Below are 20,902 nucleotides of genomic sequence, written 5' to 3' on the forward strand. Positions count from 1 at the left end.
TTTGACAGAGAGAGCACAAGCAGGGGAAGCAACAGAGGGAGAGGGAGAAGCAGACTCCCCACTGAGCAGGGAGCCCGATGTGGGGCTCAATCCCAGGACCCCGGGATCATGACCGGAGCTGAAGGCAAATGCTTAACTGACTGAGCCACCCAGGCGCCCTGCGCCTGAACATTCTTGATAGAGTGTTGTGTTTGAGGACACACGCTTTTACTTTCCTTTGTTTAGTTCCTGGGAATGGAACTGCTGGATCATGAGGTAGTTTTATGTTTGACTTTATTAAGAAACTGCCATATGGATATATTGTTTTACATTGGCACTAGCAATGTATGAGAGTTCCCTTTTATTTAAATTTAAAATTGTAGTCATTTTAATGAATATGTAGTGGTCTCTCATTGTGGTTTAATTTGCATTTATGTGGTAATGAATAGTGCTGAGCATCCGTTCATGCTTGCTTTGGCCATTCATGTATCTTCTTTTTTGACATGTCCAAATCTTTTGCTCAGTTTTTATTCAATTGTTTTTTTGTAATTAATTTGCAGGAGTTCTTTACACATTCTGGATACAAATTAGATAGATGGATAGATAACTTCTTCTCCAAGTCTGTGGCTTGAATTTTCATTTTCTTAATGGTGTGTGTGTGTGTTTTAATAGAAGTGTCTTTTGATAAGAAAAAGTTTTAAATTTGTATGAAGTTCCATTTATCAATTTTTTAAAAAAATTTAAGGATGGAGATTTTTGCATTCTGTCTAAGAACTCTCTGCCTATTTTTCTAGTAGCTTTATTGTTAAGCTTTTATATTCAGGCAGGCAACCATCTTGAGATATGTTGTGAGGTATGGGTCAAAGTTCATCTTTTTAAATATGGATATCCACTTGTTCCAGTGTCAGCTGTTGAAATACTTTCCTTCCCCAGCTTGACTGTTGTGGAATCTTCGTCGGAAATCGTTCGGCCATAGGTGTGTCAGTGTTTCTTCTACGGTATTTTGTTGATATATTGGTGGATCAAATGCTGAAACCCATTGTACTGACTGCTGTAACTTTAGAGTAAGTCTCGAAGGCAGGAATGCCGTCCTCTAGTTGTGTTTTTTATTTTTTTAGGAACTTTGGTCCTTTGTATTTCTATATAAAATTTAGAATTAGCACTCAATTTCCTAAAAAACCCCAAAACCTGGCTGGGCTTTTTTCCTGTTTTCATATTAACCTTTGACAATTAACCTAATACTTTGTTCCATTATACTATGAAGTTTTTATTACATTAAACAGTTTTGGTTTCTGAAAAATAAATACTTTAGAAACTCAAGTCTTATTCTATGAACACGTCTTTTGAGCACAAATTATTACTGCAAAGTCAAGTTTTGCCTTTCCGCCTCGTACGAGAATTCAGGAAGACTTCAAAGGCAGATGTGGGCTGATTGCTGTCATTTGAACATTAGGAAATGCCAACCCAGAGGAAGTCAGACATGCTTATCAACACACTGTGAAGTTAAACGCTGTCACTCTGTGAAATTGTTTGATGGCCAAAGTGATTGTAAAAAACAAAAAGGCATAGCTGAAAGTAAGACAGTGTCTCTCTGGTGTAAAGGAGACACTCTGACGATCTAGAATGTGGCATATTAAAACTTTATTTTTTAAAAAGATTTATTTATTTATTTTAGAGAGAGAGAGAGAGCCCGTGAACAAGTAGGGGGGGACAGAAGGAGAGGGAGAGGGAAAGAATCCCAAGCAGACTCCCCAGTAAGCACAGAGCCAGACGTGGGGCTCGATCTCATGACCCTGAGATCATGATCAAGAGTTGCAGGCTTGGGGCACCTGGGTGGCTCAGTCGTTAAGGATCTGCCTTTGGCTCAGGGCGTGATCCCAGGGTGCTGGGATCGAGCCCCACATCGGGCTCCCGGCTCCACTGGGAGCCTGCTTCTTCCTCTCCCACTCCCCCTGCTTGTGTTCCCTCTCTCGCTGGCTATCTCTCTCTCTGTCAAATAAATAAATAAAATAATGAAAAAAAAGTGTCGCAAGCTTATCCGACTGAGATACCCAGGCACCCCCATATTAAAACTTCAGATGATTATTTGATGGAAAATGGAAAATAAAAAAAATCCACAGACTTTACAGACCCTTAATAATATGTCAGTGGCAGGCCTAAGATGTCACTTTGAGAACCTCAGACACAATGTTTTTAGCTATCTAGTTTTCTGCTTGCTACCCAGTAGGTGTGCACCAATTAATATTGCTAGAGTATCTTTTTCTTTATCATTTTTGAATGACTGCTTATGTGCAGTAATGGAAGGGGTTAAAGAATATGCAGGGAGACACACTGGCCATTGAATAATTTGGGTCCAGTAAAACACAGAGGAAAGAATTCTATTCAAGTACTCATGTACCTACTGTATGTTAGGAACCGTGCTAGGTGTTGGGTGTAGGGCGATGAACAAAATAGAGTTTCTCTTTCATGAAGCTTACAACATATCTGGGAGGGGCATATAACAATCACGCAAATAAACATAAAAACACAATTATGAACTGTGATACATGCAAGGAAGGAAATGATCAGAATGCAGTGATAGAGAAAACCACTTAGACTGGGATTAGGGAGGGCCTCTGTGAGGAGCGAGGCTATTACCCAGGGCAAAGGACGACCTTGCAAATGAAAGGCAGCCCTCGCCCCCAGAGTCAGAGAACCCCCGCAGTCTTGATCACGGGAAGTGGGGTTAAGGTGGGAAGCTCTGGGGGTGCTCATTTCCCCAAACCAGACCTTGTTCTGTCAGAGGTGGTTTTGTGGAAGACAGTGGGAGAGAAGGAAGAGGTGCGTTGATCAACAAGGTTAGGAAAATGGAGCTAAAATGCAAGGAGAGATGATTGGCATCTAAGTTCCAGGGAATAGGCGGAAGGTGGAGACAGCTTACAAGGCCAAGTTTTAAGATTCAGTTACGTAGGAAGCTCATTCAGAGGGATGGAAACGTTTCCAAACCAAAGCAAAAGTGCAATGAGAGAGCACTTTATTTTTTCTCAGCCTTGCTTCTCTGAAAATTTCATTGTTAGCAATGCTTTTCAAAACAATCTACTCAAGTTCCACTCAAATATATTGATGCTATGGGTCCTGGGGGAACTAGTTATGGCTGAGATATTCTTTTACAAGGTCATTTTTGAACATCACTGTGGAAATAAATCCCTTTGGGTGGAGACCAAGGTATGCCCCATGGAATGCCAGCTTTGTCTGAACATACCACAGCGGCGGTCACATTTTCAAGTGGTGGTCAGATTTCCTGTGCACATTAGTTTCACTCAGGGCTACTATTTTGTGGGCCATACTTTTCATCTGTGAAAATGAGAATAATTATACATAGCAATTAAAATATGGTGACCTCTTGAAAACATCACCTTGAGTGTTTATAATCCTGCTCACACCATAAACATCATTCGTTATTAATGCAGCCATGAAACTAAATGTAATTGAAAGAGTGAAATAGCCCATGGGTCTTGTAAAATTGGCTTTAAGAGCTGGTTATTGTAGGGACAAATGTAATGACCCAATAAGCTCAACGTGTAGCATTTTCTTGAGGTGCGTACATCGTTTGCACAGTTTCCTATTTTAGGTTCTCCCACTCATCTGTCTAGCTGCTCCCGCAGAAAGAGTCTATCAGAGCATCTGGAGTTCTGACAGACATCTCAGATCATTTGCCAGACACCAGGAGAATAAGTTTTTATTCAAGAGTTTTGCTGCCCCCATGGGTCTGATCTATTTTCCCTTCTGATGTAGTTAATATTCTTACAAACTGTAACCCTGTGCTGTGGGATATGAATTGCTGATATTTTGAACTGCACTCAGGATGATCGAAAAGATATGAATATGAATCGAAAGAGTGAATCGATGACAGCGTAGATGAAATTCTTTAGCAGTGAAAAACCACAACACGGAGAGCTCAAATGTCAACAAGATACGTGGTGGACTTGGAACCCTTCAGGATACAGTAGAACTTTCTGATTCCAGGCATGCCCACAGCCAAAGCTAAAATGCCTTAGCTGATGGGGCAGTGTTGGTAGGGATAGGCACGTTGGCTGAATGACAGCCCTTGGTTCCTTGCGAACTATAGGCTAGCTTCAGGCGAACTGTGCCAAGCCTTGTCTTCAACCCAGGTACTCTTACTTGAAGAAAAAAAAAAAAGACAAGGAAAGACAGAAAAAAAAATGTGACCTAAAAATTGGGTGTGGTTTCAATGAATGTCTAAAATGTTACCTATTTCTAAAATTTTCAGCTCCTATCAAATATATTAAATTAGTAACTCCTATTTCTCAAAATTTTACAGTTGTCGCATCTGTTTCCTTTCCCATCTGAGTGAAGTGTTAGATTCTGTTTTTCCGAAGGGGTGGAGGCAGCTGGTAATGAAGGCAGCATGCCCCACACTTTGGCTGCTTAAGTATAAGAGCCTTCCAATGGAGTCCTTAATGGGGCCATGGTTTTCTCGCTGGCTGCGAAGCGAGGGTTTGAATGGGGCCATTATCATTAGAAAGACGACTCTTCCTAAGACTTTTGGATGACCATATTTACCACTTCTTCTGAAATGAAGCGAATTTACTTGGTAAGTGGCTCAGCCTGGCTTCCGAGAGCTTGGGTGCACTTTTGTAGGGGGAGAAAGAGCTTGCTTGAGATACCTGCCTGGCTTTCTTTACCTCGTTGCCTAAATGATTTTTAGGTTTTTGTTCTCCAAGTTCTTGCCCCACCCCCATTTTAGGGTTTCAAACTGTAGAACCAGCTCTTATGGCACACTGACTGTTCAAGAAACCACTCCATAAAAATGCAAACGTCAATCTTTTCTTTTTTTTTTTAACATGTAATTTTAGAAGCTCTGGGTAACTTGGTGTAGTTGAACCGTAGGGGGCATGAAAGAATGAGACAGCAGTGAGTCTCCCTGCTGTGTGTTTTGGCCAAGGCAGCCTTTTCTTGATAAAAGAAAGATTTTATTCAAGCCTCTGCAACGCGATGACATTTGTAGTGGAATGTAGGAGACATTGATAGGGCAAAATACTTTTAAATAATGTCATAGATTCTTCCAGATCACACAAAGTGTAGAAAATATTCCTTTTCTCAGCTAAAGTCACGAATATCACTGCTTTCCCTCCAGTCTGAACAGCGCAGAACAGAAGGAATCCACGAGTCCTCTGAGCCCTGGCAAGGAGGAGACTGTTCCTTCTCCCCTCTAGGCATTGCCCAGCATTTGTCCTGTAAAAGCAGCTCCTTGGCTGAGGAATTGTAAACTACAGCGTGAAGGGGCCTTGACCTGAAAACACGTAGGATGGCAGAGTGTGGAGGTCACCTCTCTAACTCTTAGAACACAGGGAACAGTTGTTTTGGGCCAGCTCAGTATCTGTTTGGGGAACCTCGCAGTCCATATGGGGCTGATGCCCTGCCTCAATTCTGGATGTGATTATGTGGCCCAGATCTGGCCTGTGAGAGCCTCGTGCAGGCCTCTGGGGGACCTCTCAGGAAAGCAGCTTTCTTCTCCCCTGGTCTTACTAAAGTAGCAGAGGGAGGATCCAGAGCTGCCAGCCGCCCCCTTTGCCACCCCCTTTGCCGCCCCGTCAGGAAAGGCCCCTTACAAGAAAGCAGAGCCCAGTGATGACGACCGTCCAATATCTGGCGACCTGGAATGAACCCCATGGCCTATATATCCCTCAGTATGCCCCAGAAGCATGCAGGAAAGACAAATGGAAAAAGAGAAGGGGAAAGAGAAGGAAAGGGCAGAAGAGAGCTTGCTACTGGCTCTGAGTTTCTCTGGGGAATACTACTACCCACGTGGCAGGCCGTTTTGAGGGTTCGAGCAGAGGAGGAACCCGCCCACCTATTGTAATTTGATAGGCGGCCACCCGAAGATCCGAAGGGATCGAAGTTATTTAAGACTTCACGTCAGCCTCGGAAACACCCCATTCTGCTAACCTTGGTTTTCCTCTGCTGTAAAACGAGAGGCTCACACCTGCTCACCCGTAAGGCGTCGCTCAGCTCTGGATCTTGGCAGAACGCTTCTTCCCGGGGCAAACCCTAGCGTCCACAGGACCGGCTCGGGCGCAATGAGCGCACATGGCCGCCAGAGATCACTGTAGGACACGCTTCATTCCTCGCTCCTCCGGCCTGTTAGGAATGCAGGCCCGAACCGCCGGAGACAGGGCGGGGAAGCACCCACAGCCCCCGGGCTTGCCCCGGGGCGGGTCACGTGCGACACCATCACTTTCCCTGTCCCGTGGAGCTGACGCTGGCTTGCGCTTCCTTGCTGGCCAGTCATCCACCATGTAAAATAGATCAGTTGTAATTCATTGTAGAATCCTCCTTCCAAGGGTATAGGTCAACTATAGGCATTTCCTGTCTCTGAAGAACAGTACTGTGCTTAATTATTGGAAACGAAAAATCTTGTGTCTCTGATGAAAAGGTGAGCTTGACCACGAGCACTGCGGCTGGAATTTGGCCGGTTTCTCTCCCCTTCCCTGTTCTATGTGCTGTCATTTCAAAGCCAGTACTGCCTAGAAGATGCCCCATTTTGCTGAGGACCTTATGGTTCTGCTCAGAGACTGTTCTAGAAGCACCAGTGGTTCCCCCAGCACTGGGAATTTCACTGACCACGTGAGCTCTAGCCTTAGGCACGAGGGTCTGGGGAAGATGGCGCACATACGAGTCTGAGTATATGTATATCTATGCTGCTCCTCTCCTCATGAACGATTCTATTCTTATGTAAACAGTTTATTTTGTTTTATGGCTATGGAAGGGATGGTAATGCTCACTAACTCACCACCTCACCCCTCAATTTCCCATACCCCCTTGAAGCTAGGTTTGAACCCGTCCTTAGTCCTGGCCAAAGAACTCTGATTGGAAGTGACATGTGTCTCTCCTGAACAAAGCAATTAAGAATCTTCGTGTCATAGCCATCTATTTCATCCCAAGCTACTTTGACCTTTTAAGCCTTATGTTCCAGCCACAAAATGGAGGAAGATGGACTGAATATGACTAAGCAATAAACATTTCTGCATGAAGTTGCTGGGATTCCAGGACTGATTTCTTACTGCAGCAGGGCCTATCCTATCCTAACAGCCTGGAACTGTGAACACATATAGGAGAAAGAGATGGGCTTTATTCAGAAGCTAACCACAGTCCCTGGCATTTTAATTCTTAAATATTATTAATTTTCATTGTTGATAAACTTGTAAGCAGTGATGAGAGGAACACTCCTGTAAGCCAACCACTGACAGGGAAAGTGCCAGTATCTGGAAAGCCTAGTTTTGGGTTCTGGTAGAACCTAGAAATTATCATATGAACACTTTAATGTGCCAAAAATAAGATAGGTTTGAATAACACATGTGCATGAATTTGAACCAGTGGTCCTATGGAGAAACATCCTTGAAAGTTCACAAAGGATGCAGCTCTTACCTGAAAGAAATCTGACTACACCTAAGATGAGTGGAGGTGCCATGACTTTCTACCACGCTCTGGAGAGCAAGATTTAAGTGGCTTTCCAAAAACACAGAGACTCCTATTTTCTCTACCCAGGCCAAAATTGCACACTCTCCTAATTTTAAGATGAAAAGAACTGCAAATCATTTTTCCCCAAGCAGATTTATTTTTGATGTCTTTTGATTCGAAATTCTAAACCAAAGGAAAGAATTTTTAGTTTGGTGGTTATGACCCTAATGGAATCTACCCCTACCCCCACCCCAAGAGACTGATAAGGAAATCTTTAATAAAAAATTCTTTTCTTACCATAAAATTTCCATTGCATATCTTTAAAGCTCACTGGTGATTAAGGATTTTTATGGTTAGTCACAGGAAAGAGAATTTACTTTCTGCACAATACAGCTTGGGGCAGCTTTATTTACTGATAGGTTCAGTTTTCACTTTGCTTCCTCCTCTTCTATGTTTATTGCCACCATTTTATTAACTCAGATGCTAGAATATTCTTCAATAGCCCACGTCTTCTCACAGGACCTCTCAGGCTTGTCTTTCTGCCTTAGGGTCCGGTTTGAAAGTGAGTTATCTCTTCAAGGTCTCTCCTTCTCTCCAGTAATTAGAAGATTCCTCAAGGATGCACAGCTGTTATCATGTCAAGCTATTACAAAATTCCTTAGAATCCAGACATTCAGCTCTAGGCTTCCCAAGTGACAATGCTTGGTAAACTGAGAGGGGTGCAGTTCTACCAAGTCCCTTGGAGACCTTCCTTTCAGGTGTCATAGATTTATTTATCTCTGCCTTGGGGGACCCACAGGCATTGTTTCTAGATGGTAGTCCTCTCCCACACATTATACAGTATGGAACAACTGCAAGAGTCTACCCTCTTGTTTGCTTAAATTTTAATACTTTAAGTTAGGATCTTATGATTTAACTTCTAAAATAAATTTTAAAAGCCAATGGAAAGACATTAAGCTTTTATAAGACATATTTCATTTCAACTTATCTGGGCCCATGGTACGCCGGGCTTTACCTAGGTTGGCAGATTACAGTGAACTGTAGAGAACACACAAAGGAGTCCAGCTGTTATCTCTGTGTTCACAATAGGCTTGCCACTTCCTCCCAAATTTTCCAGAAGCTTCTATCTTCTGAGGTGATACCAACTGCCATCTCATTATCTTTTTCCCTCAGGGTACTAGGGAGAGTTTACAAGGCCCCATAAGCCTTACCAAGCTAGTGATATAGTGCATGGTCTGACCTAGGCTGCATTAGCTAGCTACTGCTGCATAACAAATTACCCTGAACTCTAGCAGCTGACGGGAGCAAACCTTTGTTATCCAGCTGTGGCTTAGCTGGGTAGGAATCCAGCTGTGGCTTAGCTGGGTAGATCTGACTTAAGATCTCTTGTGAGATTCAAGTTCAGCTGTTGACCAGGGCTGTGTTCACCTCAAGGTGTCACTGGGGCTATAGACTATGCATGTGTACTCACCCATGGTCGTTGGCAGGCCTTAGTTCCTTATGGACTACTGGGCACTTGTGCCTCTTCACAAGGCTGCTTAAAACATGGCAGCTTACTTCTCTCAAAGTGAGTGATCCAAGAGAGAGGAGAGCAAGAATGTACCCAAGACAGAAGACATAGCTTTTATAACCAATCTTGGAAGTGCCATACCATCACTTCTGTTGTGTGCAATTGCTCACACAGACCAAACCCAGTACAACGTGGGAGGGGACTACACAAAAGTGTGAATACCAAGAGGCAGGGGTCATTGGGGGCCATCTTGGAGGCTGGCTACCACACAGGCTCTTTCTTCTCCTGTCGACTGTCTTATCTAGGGCTCCAGGACCTCTGACTGACCTTCCTTCCTTCCTTTCTTTTTTAAAGATTTATTTATTTATTTATTTTAGAGAGAGAGAGATTGAGTATGAGCAGGAGGGGCAGAGGGAGAGGGAGAGAATCTCAAGCAGACTCCTCGCTGAGCATGGAGCCCGACATGGGGCTAGATCTCATGACCCTGAGATCACGACCTGAGCTGAAACCAAGAGTCAGATGCTTCACCAACTGCACCACCCAGGTGACCCAGGACCTCTGACCTTTCGGTTCCTCCAACGTGCCATGCTCACTCTAGCTGCAGTGCCTTTGTACATGCAATGCTTTCTTCTTGCAAAATTCTACTTCCCCTTCACTTGGTTAATTCCTGCAAACCCTCAGCTCAACCATCTATTTCCCAGAGAAGACCCCTCTGCTCTTAACATTGTTGTAATTTTACAATGGGTGCTTATTAAATTAGTCTCTCTCTCTACCCACCCTCTGGACTATAAACTCCAAGTTTGTGTTAGTTTTTGCTCATGAATGTATCCTTGGCTCAGTGGCTGCTGCTAGGTAGATGTGTTGAATGGGTAAATTAATAAATGAAGAAAGCCAAGGTCAGTACATGGGGGAAAGTATTGAGAGGAAGTTCAGGCATGTAAGCATAATAAATGTGTGAACTGGAATTGCATGAGGTGAAGGATTAGGTGTTTGTCCTTCCTCTGACATTCTCTATTCATCTCCTTTTACCTATATCCTCTCCCTTCCTTTCTTTTCCTTCTTTCCCCTCTTTTCTCCTACACCTCATTCTTTTGCTTGTCTATTCCACTTTACCATGACTGAGACATCTTCTCATTGATAGTAACTGTAAGAGGGGAATCACAGGTTGGAACAGGAAGATGAGAAGTGAAGTGAGCTGTGCAATAAAAGTAAATGTCTTGTAACACAGGCCTGAGTAGAGTATAGGAAGTTGAGTCAAAACTTTCCTAGATCAGGAAGCATGCTGCTGCCCTGTTACAGAGGTAAGTAATTGGGACAGGCTGTTCTGTTACGTTCATTCAATCATGTATTCATTTAACCAACATTTAGAAGAAGACTTTACCTATCTGAGAATGGGGTGAGTGTTGGAGACACTCAGTGAAGGAGACAGGATACCTGATATCAAAGAGCCCACTGTCTAGCATCATGATACTCAAAGTGTTGTCCATGTTAGAGAACTAAATGTGAGACCTGAAACCATAAAACTTCTAAAAGAAAGCATAGGCAGTAATATCTTGGACATAAGCCTTAGCAACACTTTTCTAGACATGTCTCCTCAGGCAAGGAAACAAAAAGCAAAAATAAACTATTGGGACTACACCAAAATAATAAGCTCTTGCACAGCAAAGGAAACCATCAACAAAACAAGAAGGCAACCTATTGAATAGAAGAAGATATTTGCAAATGATATATCTAATAAAGGATTAATATCCAAAATTTATTAAAAAACTTACACAACTCAATGTCAAAAAACCCTACCAAAACGAAACACTCTGATTAAAAATGGGCAGAGGACCCGAACAGACATTTTTCCAAAGACATATGGATGGCCAACAGACACATGAAAAGATGCTCAACATCACTGATGATCAGAGACATGCAAATCAAAACCATAATGTGGTATCACTTTACACCTGTCAGAATGACTAGTATCAAGAAGAGATAACAAGCGTTTGTGAGGATGTGGGAAAACAGGAATCCTTGTGTATTAAGGGTTGAAATGTAAATTGGTGCAACCACCATGGAAAACAGTATGGCAATTCCTCAAAAAATTAAAAATAGAATTACCATATGATACAGGAATTCTACTACTAGGTATTTACCCAAAGAAAACAAAAACACTAATTCAAAAAAGATATATGCACCTTTATGTTTATTGCAGCATTATTTACAATAGTCACAATACGAAAGCAACCTAAGTGTCCAGTGACAGATGAATGGATAAAAAAGATGTGGTGTATACACACAACAGAATATTACTCAGCCATAAAAAGAATGAAATCTGGCCGTCTGCAACAACGTGGGTGGACCTAGAGGGTATTATGCTAAGTGAGATAAGTCAGACAGAGAAAGGCAAATACCATATGGTCTCACTGATATACGGATCTAAAGAGCAAATGAACAAAGAAACAAACAACCAGAAACAGAACAAAAATACAGAGAACAAACTTGGTGGTTGCAGAGGGGAGAGGGTTGGGCGGACAGGAAAATAAATAAAGGGCATCAAGAGGTACAAAATCTCAGTTAAAAAATAAGTCACGAGGATGAAAAGGACAGCATGGAGAATATAGCAATAATATTGTGATAACGTGGTGTGGTGACAGATGGTAACTACACTTACGGTGAGCATAGCATAACGTATAGAACTGTCAGACCACTATGTCGTACACCTGGAATGAATATAACGTTGTATGCCAACTATACTTCAACCAAAACAAAACAAAACAAAGTGTGGCTCATGAACTGGCATCATCGGCAGCCCTCGGGGGTTTGTCGGAAATGTAGAATCCCAGGCCCCACTCAGATGGACTGTACCGGGATCTTCATTCCCACTACGTGGCCGGGTCATCGGTGGGCCCTATTAAAGTTCAGGAAGCACCTGGCTAGACAGCAGACAGGCAACAGCCGAGGACAACAGGTGAAGAGGTGTCAGAGGGATGTAAGCACAGGGCTGTGGGATTGCGTCGAACGCCATCTGGCTCTGGTCTGCTGCCGGCAGGGGAGGTGGGCAGGGAGGTCAGGAGATGGCAGATGAATGGGAACTTGAAGAGGGACGGTTAACACAGGGTGCAGTGTACAGAGGAAGGACGATACACAAAGGCCCATTGGTGCTCAGAATGTTAAGTGCACAGTTTTCAGCCTGGTTAAAAGTAGAATTGAGATGAGAAAGAACAAGAGATGAGGCCAACACAGGGCTGGAAGCAGGTCATGAGGGGTTACCTGTGCCCTCCTAACAAGGATTGGCATTGGAGGGTCACTGAGTATTCTAGTTTGACTGGGAAGTCATTCTGAGAGGGGCAGGAGCAGAACGAAAAACACTACAGTAACATCTCTGGGGCACGTATTATACCCTAGGTGCTATACCAAGTACTTAAGATGCCTTATTTCACTTCACCCTTCCCGCAAGCCTACGAGGAAGGTGCTATGACAACTTCTGGAGGTACACGGCATGGATCCTACGCACATGAGTTGGGGAGGGGTAGTGAGAGGGTTCCCTTGGCAATGTTCCAGAAAGGGGCAGAATCAGGTTGGTTTGTGCTTGGAGCTTGAGTGTCCATGTTACACTGTCTCAGGGGTGACAGATTCTGGAGAAGAAGGGATGAGGGCCAATGTGTCTCTTGTCCTTTGTTTATTGCTTTCTGTTCAAATTCTGTTCTGTTTGAAGAATGATCTCTTCTGCCTCCTGACATGGGTTATGCACCGTCAGCTGGTTTAACACAGAGACCCTAGGCAAATGCAGGTGTCCTGAGGGTTACCTGTAAAGCGAGTTCCCTGAATAAACGGTTCAGTCAAAAAACACCAGGTGCTCAATCTCACAACCCATAAAGTCAAACCTGACTTTTGCATCCTGTGGAGAACCATTTTTGCTGGGGTTGGCAGTAGCCAGGGAGGCAGGGTACGTTTGTCCCCTCTTTCTGGAAAACTGACAGACTCGGTTGGATTTCTATGCCTCATCAAAACACACCTGGTTTGTATCCATTTCTTCAGGGGCCTATCCTTCCCCAAGAAAATGTGTCACGATGTATCAATTAATTAGATATTAATCCTTCATGTATTGGTCCATCAGTAACGTAACTCCGAGGGGCGCCTGGGCGGTGCAGTCGGTTAAGGGTCTGACTCTTGGTTTTGGCTCAGGTCAGGCTCTCAGGATTGTGAGATCCAGCCCTGTGTTGGGCTTGCATTCAGTGCAGAGTCAGCTTGAGATTCTCTCTCCCTCTCTGCCCCTCCTGGCTGTTCTCTTTCTCTCTCTCTCAAGTAAATAGATAAATCTTAAAAAAATATTAATATTATATCCCGCAGATAACAGATGCCTTGTATTTAGAATGATGCTAATGTGGAGTATGGAAAACAAAAATAGAGAAGGGTCTGCTTTGGGATGCCTTCTTTCCCTTTCCCATGACATCTCCCCAATCTGTTACATGAGTGAAGCTGGAGAAGGAAAGAGAGAAGTACCTCTTTGCTTAACTGGTCTCAATTGTTCTTCCTCTTGGTGTTGCTGTTTCTCTGGCCAACACTAACTGACCTTCTAGGCTGTCTGTGTGACATGCATCCTAGTGGTTGGGCTTTCTCCATGGGGTGCCAATGTTTTCTCTGGAAGGTTCTATAGAGGGTTACTTCACAACACATTTCCTTGATGTGTCCCTCTGACCCCGGCACTTTATCTTCCATTTCCCCGTAAGTTACTGCCATGGGTGGTACATCCCACAGCCACTTGCTGCTGGTTCCCTTCTTGCAGAAGGTACCCTTCTGGGGTTGGGTGCCATTACCCAAAGAGGCAAAAAAATGAAATAACTTTGAAATGCATTTTGGTTTAACAAAAAACAAAAATCAAAACAAAATGGCACGTAGTATGGCCAAAGGTTAAGAAACAGATACTTTTGTACATTATTGATAGATGTATAAGTTGACACAACCCTTTTGGAGAATAATTTAGTAATAAATATAAAAATCTTTAAAATGTTTTGTATTTTTTCCAGCCTGCAGTTCTATTTTTGAAATAAAAGATGAGGCAAATCAATTTGAATCTACACAAGGAAAAAGCTACAAGGATGTTCACTGTTGTACCTGTTTTGCGAAAACTTGGAATCTACTAAAATACCCCAGAAAAGGGGATTGGTTAAATAAATGATGAAATACTGTCTGACTACTGAACATAACTTTGTACGAAAACACTTCTTAGCATGTGAAAGTGTTAAAAAATGGCTTATGAAACAATAGTATGACATGATTTTATTTCATTAAAGAACTCTACAGGTAAGTATTATTAAAAAAAGAACGAAAGCATTTGCTTCAAAATGCTAACTGATGGATCGAGGAGTAAAAAGCAAAGGAAAAGAGAAGGGGGATGATACTTTGTCTTCATTTTCTAGATTTTCTATAATTTCTACAATGCATGTATACTCCGTTTATGTCAAGAAAGTAAACAGGAAGAACCACAGAAGTACGGCAAAGAGAATTAAAGGTCGAAAAGTGATATGAAAATAACAATAAACTTAATCCACCATAGGCTACAACATCCAGCACACTACGAGAGATGGGCCTTGCGTGTAAGAAGCACTGTTCTCTCAAGAGAATGAGAAGACAAGCCACAGACTGGGGGACCTATTTGCAAAAGACATCTCTGATTATGGCACTGCTACACACTGTGAGAACAGTTAAAATCCGAAACACTGACAATATCAAATGCTGGTGAAGATGTGGTGCTACTGAAACTCTTACACGTTGCTGGTGAAGAAAAATGCTACAGCCACTTTAGAAGACAGTTCGGCAGACTTTTTTTTCCCCCCAAAAGTAAACATACTTTTACTATGTGATCCAACAATCATGCTGCTTAGCATTTCCCCAAATGAGTTGAAAATTTATGTCCACATAGAGACCTGTGCATGTTTACAGCAGTTCTGTTCATAACTGCCAAAACTTGGAAGCAACCAAGATGTCCTTCAGTAGGTGAATGGATAAGTAAACTGTGGTCCATCCAGACAATGGAATATTATTCAGCACTAAAAAGAAATGTGCTCTCAAGCCATGAAAAGACATGGAGGAAACTTAAATGTATATTGCTAAGAGAAAGAAGACAATCCGAAAAGCCTACACACTATGATTCCAATTATAGGACACTCTGGAAAAGGCACAACTATGGAGACAGTAAAAAGATCAGTGGGTCTCAGGGGTTAGAGGGGCCAAGGGATGAAGAGGCCGAGCACAGTGGATGTTCAGGATGGTAAAACTACTCTGTAGGATATTATAATGGTGGATACATGTCATTATACATTTGGCAAAACCCATAGAATGTTCAACACCATGAGTGAATCCTAAACCATGGACTCTGGGTGATAATGGCGTGTCAGTGTAGGTTGTAACAAGTGTACCACTCTGGTGGGGATGTTGGTAGTGAAGGAGGCGGTGTGTGCCCGGGGGTAAGGAATACCAGAAATCGCTATACTTTTTGCTCACTTTTGCTGTGTACCCAAAACTGTTTTTAAAAAATAAATTCTGTTTAAAAAAGAGAGAGAGATGCTCCCTGTACCCCAACTTAAGCCAAAGAAAAGACCCTTCACAGTTTAGAGGGAACATATGTAACAGACCCTGCTCCTGGATCTTGAAAGAATTTTCTTTTCTGACTTGTCCTAAAGAGGACAAGGTGCTATGTGCTAAAAAACAAACACCCCCCCCCAAGAAAACATAAAAAAATCGGTAGGAGCCCCTTTTTATCAACTCCCTTGATATTGCCTGATGGCCTAATACCAAAGCTCAGTTCAGTAAATGCAAGACTGGGAAGAGCCACAATAAAATGGATAGAGAGTGCAATTCTCTGATGATCTGGTTTTTACGAGAATACATTTATGTACATGCAGTTGGATAGAGTAGATAGCAGAGTGTGCTGGCCATGATCTATTTTAAATATTATTTCTTAAAATTTAGCTTTTGTTAAGTGAGTGGTTCTCCTCGTTGGCAAGCAGTCGGCAGGCAGAGACCCCATGCTATTGAGACAGTTGGAGGCGCACACTTTGAACTCAGCAGAGACAGCGATGAGGTTGCCGGCTGTGGAACTTGAGTATCTGCCTTGAGAGAAATCCATTCAGATCCTCCTGGTGGTAGGCAGACCCACTGGGGGTCACCTGTGGGCTGGTGAGGCTCCCCTCAGAAAGTTCTTCTGGGTTGGTTTCCAACACATGGTTGGTCCAGGAGAGCTTGGATGCTTTATCTTTTCTCAAAGTCCAACTTTTCTCCTTTCCTTCCCCCGTTCACCCACCCAGCCTCATCACCACTTCCTTTCCTTGATTCTGTCTTCCCCCTTCTGGTCTGCCCCTCTCTCCTCTTTGTCTCCCCCAGCCTTGGAGCTCACTCCCCCATCAGCTTGTGGTGCTCCTCGCCTTTCACACAGAAGGGAGGTTAAATGATGCAAGAAGACAAAAGCATATCGAGCAAAGATTAGCTGCCTGGGCAGTGCAGATTAAGCAAATTCATTATAAAGATGAGACTGTTTTCTTTCGTTTCCTGTTGACAGCCTCAGGACGGCTCGCTGTGAGGTGACCAGCATCTGATGCAGCCGAAAACCACTGCGTTTCTGCCCAGGGGCAATGATTTCTGAGGTGCTCTGTTCCTTTCCTCTTGCAGCTTTCTCTTGAGCGAGCTGGTAGGACAGGCCCAGGACTTACACTGTTCTTAAGGCTGCCTGAGGTTTTTCTTCTGGCATTTTCCAAGGTCCAGCCACACTCACACGGCAAGGAGCGTTTACATGATTCCACAGCTGGTAACACACTTGAAGGAAGAGGCTCAATGTTCTGTCCTCATTAATTGCCACCAATTGAGCTACACCCTGAGGAGACCAAAGTCTTTCTATGTATCTTTTAGAGTCCTATCAGGATAAAAGAAGTACCTGAAACATTTAAAAGAAAATGTGTTACATAGCCAAGGAGATGTTAAAATAAAGGGGAAGTAACACCATGCTATGATTCTTTGTTATCCTGTGTTGGGATTTATAAATGAAAACAGGCGATGATGCATATTTAATTGCTTCAAAAAGATCAAATGTGTCAGTGTGGTTGGGGAATAGAGAGGGCTGAGGCTATAGATATCAAATGATGAGCGTGAATTTTCCCTTCTGTATGTGAACTGATAAAGAACTCTCCAGGGGCGCCTGGGTGGCACAGCAGTTAAGCATCTGCCTTCGGCTCAGGGCGTGATCCCGGCGTTATGGGATCGAGCCCCACATCAGGCTCCTCCGCTATGAGCCTGCTTCTTCCTCTCCCACTCCCCCTGCTTGTGTTCCCTCTCTCGCTGGCTGTCTCTATCTCTGTCGAATAAATAAATAAAATCTTTAAAAAAAAAAAAAGAACTCTCCAGAACTGTTTTGTGTTTCACAGTAGAGCTTTAGCTACCTCTGTTCAGCCTGAGGAGAAGTATATTTAAGAAAAAGATAAATGTAAATAAGGAAACACAGGGCCAAATTTTGTGTGTGCAGAGTTATCTAGTTCCTTGGTAGGTTTTCGGGTGCTTGTCCTGATGATCCTGAGAGGAATATGTCATAAATAAAATATGAGGAAGAACTTGGAAAAAACACACACACACACAAAAAGACGAGGTGGTTTGCTTTACGTGAGGAGAATTGTTTGCGGCCAGTGAACAAGCTCATGCTGTTTAGACCCGGAAGCTAACTGGTCTTCGGTTTTTTGTTTTTTTAAGATTTTATTTATTTACTTGAGTGAGAGCGAGAACGGGAGAGAGAGAGCGAGCATGAGCAGGGGGGAGGGGAAGAGGGAGAAAAAGGTTCCTCGCTGAGCAGGGAGCCCCACGTGGGGTTGGATCCCAGGACCCCGGGATCATGACCTGCAGAAGATACATGTTTAACCGACTGAGCCACCCAGGTGCCCCTCTAACTGGTTTTTGTTTGTAACAGTTTTCTTGAGGTATAGTTTACGCACCATGGAAATTTACCTACCTTAAGTGTACAACTCGATGATTTTTTTTTTAAAGATTTTATTTATTTATTTGACAGAGACAGCCAGTGAGAGAGGGAACACAAGCAGGGGGAGTGGGAGAGGAAGAAGCAGGCTCATAGCGGAGGAGCCTGATGTGGGGCTCGATCCCGTAACGCCGGGATCACGCCCTGAGCCGAAGGCAGACGCTCAACCGCTGTGCCACCCAGGCGCCCCTTACAACTCGATGATTTTTTTTTTAAGATTTTATTTATTTATTCGACAGAGATAGAGACAGCCAGCGAGAGAGGGAACACAAGCAGGGGGAGTGGGAGAGGAAGAAGCAGGCTCATAGCGGAGGAGCCTGATGTGGGGCTCGATCCCATAACGCCGGGATCACGCCCTGAGCCGAAGGCAGACGCTTAACCGCTGTGCCACCCAGGCGCCCCATAACTCGATGATTTTTAGTACGAGAGTTGAGTAACCATCACGACAATCCCATTTCAGCACATTTGCATCAGCAGCAAACTATGGCCTGATTTTATAAATCAGGTTCTCCTGGAGCACAGCCACGACCTCGTTCACACAGAGTCCAGGGCTGCTTTCCCTCTACAACAAACGAAGCTGGGTTCGGTAGCTGCGACAGAATACTTCCGGCCTGCAAAGCCTGAAATATTTACTAACTGGCCTTTCGCTAGGAAGGTTTGTGGACTTGTGCTTTAAAGGGAAAAATGAAAACCTGCAAACACTGAAAAATGCCCAGTGTGATGAAACGTGCCTTCCTTAGAGAAACCCTGTTTTATTTTGAGACATTCATTCCAAGATTCGCTGGACCCATTTTCACATGATATACCTCTTTTAGCCTCAATTTTCTTCATCTGTAAAAGAGGGGCCATCTCCATCTCACAGGACTCTTACCCACATGAAGTTGAGACGACCCATGGGGAAGTAGTTTAGTATAGAGCAGGGCACACAAGCATTCGGTACATGACTCGCTGCGAGCCCGGATGGCAGTGTTTGTTTTGTTGCTCAACCAGAGAGAGAGAAATTCGAATCATTTTGTAAAATCGACTCTCAGAGGAAAGTGTGGACATTTCAGGGGAAGCTGCAAGCCTCTGAAATACTTGGGGGAAGTATTCTAATCTTTTTTTCCAGGCCTTTGCTGAGGAGGGCAGGGTGGGGACCGTTGCACCAGTCAAGGCTCTGTGTTTAGGACTGGGGTCCTCGTTCTCTTCCACTGGGGAAGCCCCACATGAGGGCCCACACGGGCCGCCTAGGTGTTCTCCTGTTGTCCAGGGCCTGGTTTCTGAAGAACGACATTGGGGCTTGTGATCAAATGGTCAGATGAAACCAAGAATGAGATCTGGAGATCATCTGGCAGGGCTTTTAATTTCTGCAAAAATCATGTGATCCTAGGAGAGAAGAACTACACGAAAAGGATCAAGGTCGAAGGTTTTTGGAGTCAGAGGGAAGATGAATGTATGTATCTGTTGAGTCAAAGAAATGCAAAATCAAATCAAGTGAAGCAATCATGTTGGTGGGGGTGACAGAGGCTAATCTGGCGTGAAAATACAACTTATGTCAAAAAGATGCTATGTGTCATACTCTTTGATAGTTTTGAAGCTACTGTTACAAAGAATAAGTAGGGCCCTGTTAAGTTTCATCAGTGTCATTGTCAAACATTCACTCATGTTCTGGTCAATCCACAAAATTAAATGGGAAGCCAACCCCCAAATTGTGTGGGATGCCATAATGGGTTAGCAGCCTTTAACCCTGAGAAAACTTAGAATTAAGGATAGATCTGTTTCAGATAATCAGAGTATGTAATTGAGCCATTGATTTAGATTTGTGCTAAGTTGAAATTTTACTAAATTTATAAGCTGAATTAGAATGTTTAAAGTACTTAACTATTGTATTTATAAGCTTACTACATTTATAAACATTACTTAAGAACTTGAAAGTTTTGTTTGTGAAGTCAGACAACTGTAGTTTTTTTTTTTTAAAGAAAAGGAAATATATTACATTTGTAAATTTAGTTAAACATACTTAAAGCATTTAATTAAATCTGAAATGGGATTGACATTATTCAAGGGCCTTTTAAAGGTTATCCCTAAATTTTGGTAGCCTTATACATAGGACAAAATTTGAAGCTTTTAAAAACTTACAGAATTAGATTTTTGAATTTGTAATTTTAACAAATTGAATGCTGATTTTTAAAACATACGCACAAAACTCCAAACTACTCTTCTCTGTACAAAATCTACCCTTAAGGGTGGACAGACACACATGCGTGTGCGCACACACACACACACACCCCCCACAGAAATAGGTGACTGACTGGATGAAAGTAGAGAGTATTGTTGGTAGAAAGAGTGAGTTCTTTTCCGTACTGCACTGCCCTGGTGGGAAGGTGGGGAGAACGTCCTCCCCACGTCCTCAACCTGGATAAATTAAAGATGGCTGCCATTCTCTGAAATTCCTTTCAAGAGGTGGGGTTTGTGTCTCTTTCTTTGAATCTGCGCGGCACCGTAACGGCTTGACCAACATTTAGTAAGGCTGAATATGCTTCTGCTCAAGCCCCAGCAACACCACCACCCTTGGGTGTACATCCCAGTGAAACTCCCTTATGTGTGAACGAGGAGACGGACTCACGGACGCCCACGGGTAGAGAACCAACTGACCAACCGACATCGTTCTCCACAGAAGAACAGATAAATACACTCGTGCATCAGAATGCTCCACACGGTGGAAAGGAATAAACTCGAGTTACACATATCAACCCAGTCACAACTTACAGAGCTAAAACTACGGGAAAAGAGCCAAACAGGGAACAGGCTCTCTCAAATTTTTTTTCTTTACTGCCTCCCCAAAGAGCCTTTTTAGACATTGATTCCTAATTCTCTCCCGTGACACTGGAATACGTCAGATAGACTGTGTATCTGCTTACGAACTGTACATCCATCTGAGCTTCACCCTTCGGAAGAGTAAGGGTTTG

This window comes from Ursus arctos, chromosome X, assembly GCF_023065955.2.
Source record: "Ursus arctos isolate Adak ecotype North America chromosome X, UrsArc2.0, whole genome shotgun sequence".
NCBI classification, from domain to species: Eukaryota; Metazoa; Chordata; class Mammalia; order Carnivora; family Ursidae; genus Ursus; species Ursus arctos.